A 1,737-nucleotide genomic window follows, 5' to 3' on the forward strand; every position below is an offset into this window, starting at 1 on the left:
CTACAATACCATAAGGGTAGGTGATGGATCTATCAGCAAGTTGTAAAGTCACAGAAGTTGGTTTAATCTCTTCTAAACCCAGTTTTTTATAATTGGATGATGGCATCAAATTTACACTTGCACCCAAATCACATAAAGCTTTAGCAAAACAATAAGCACCAATAGTACATGGAATAGTAAAACTACCTGGATCTTTAAGCTTTGGAGGAAGCTTATTCTGAATAATGGCACGACACTCTTCAGTAAGTGCAATCGTTTCGAACTCACCCAATTTCTTCTTTTTAGACAGGATGTCTTTCAAAAATTTAACATATCTTGGCATTTGATCCAGAGCTTCAACAATGGGAATATTAATATGTAAGTTTTTAAACACATCAATAAATTTCTAGAATTGTTTGTCAAGTTTTTCTTTCTGAAATCTTTGAGGAAAAGGTGGTGGGGGTGTGGGAGCAGTTTTTAATTGTGATTTTTCTTTTCAATCTTCAGCAGATTTTTCTACTATAATTTCTTTTTCAACATCTTTTTCAATTTCTTTTTCATCAGATTGAATTAAAATTTTTGAATTTAAATCCTTACTACTTACCTCTTTACTTACCTCTTTTCCATCGCGAAGATGGATTGCCTTACAATGTTCCTTACCTTATCTTTTTGGATTGGGTTCAGTATCACTTGGTAAGGTACCTTGAGATCTAGAATTTAAAGCACTGGCAAGTTGGCCCATTTGTATCTCAAGATTTCTAATTGAAGCTGTTTTGATTTTGAATGAATGCATCAGTCTTTGTCATGAATTGCATGAACATATCCTCCATTGAAGGCTTTTTCTCTAGCATAGGGGCTCTAGATGGAAATCCAGGGGGAAAGTTTGACTTAGCTGCTAATGAAGACCCTTGGTTGTTATTCCATGAAAAATTAGGATGATTCTTCCAACTAGGATTATAAGTGTTGGAATAGGGATTGTTCTGTTGCCTATTTCCAACAAATTGACAAGACTCAAAATAGATAGGACAATTGTCATTGGAATGTCTTTCCCCACAAAATTCACATGTCATAAAGGAGTTCTGAACAACATTAACACTCAATTTATCTATTTTCTTTGTGAGAGAGGCCAATTGTGTAGAAACCGTGTTCAACACATCTAATTCATGAATTCCAGTAATTTTTCTTATCCCAACTTTCAGATGGCCATTGATAATTATTAGAAGCTATTTCTTCGAGTAAATCATAAGCTTCATCAATGGATTTACTCATAAGTGCACCTCCAATGGCAGGATCAATGGTAGTTCGAAAAAGTCCCAACAAACCATTATAAAAAGTCTGAACTTGTAGCCAATTAGGTAATCCATGGTGAGGACATCTTCTCATCAAATCCTTATACCTTTCCCAAACCTTATATAGTGATTCAAAATCAAATTGCGTGAAAGAAGTGATATCATTCCGCATCTTTGCTGATTTTGTCGGTGGGAAGAATTTTGCTAAGAATTTTTTAGCCAAATCATCCCAAGTATTAATGGAACCAACAGGAAGTGAATTTAACCAACTCGTTGCTTTATCTTTCAATGAAAAAGGGAAAAGCCTCAATCTTATGGCATCATGTCAAGACCCAAATCTCGGGCCATGACCGACGCAAGGGCCCAATAGACATAGCCCACCAAGCCCAAGCAAGCTTATCTATATTATCCCGCTCATTATTCCATCAAAGTTACTAAAGTCACATTTCATAATTTCAAACCAAAATAA

At 35.2% G+C, this 1,737-nt stretch overlaps 1 non-coding gene across 1 annotated transcript; it reads left to right on the forward strand.

Moving 5' to 3' along the window:
* Positions 1–1,336: 1,336 nt before the first annotated feature.
* Positions 1,337–1,443, forward strand: LOC148764058 (small nucleolar RNA R71). The gene has a single exon (XR_016024920.1). It is a non-coding gene; the product is annotated as a small nucleolar RNA R71 (small nucleolar RNA).
* The last annotated feature ends 294 nt before the right edge of the window (positions 1,444–1,737 follow it).

Source organism: Theobroma cacao, chromosome 2 (genome assembly GCF_053813885.1).
Source record: "Theobroma cacao isolate CCN51 chromosome 2, ASM5381388v1, whole genome shotgun sequence".
NCBI lineage: Eukaryota > Viridiplantae > Streptophyta > Magnoliopsida > Malvales > Malvaceae > Theobroma > Theobroma cacao.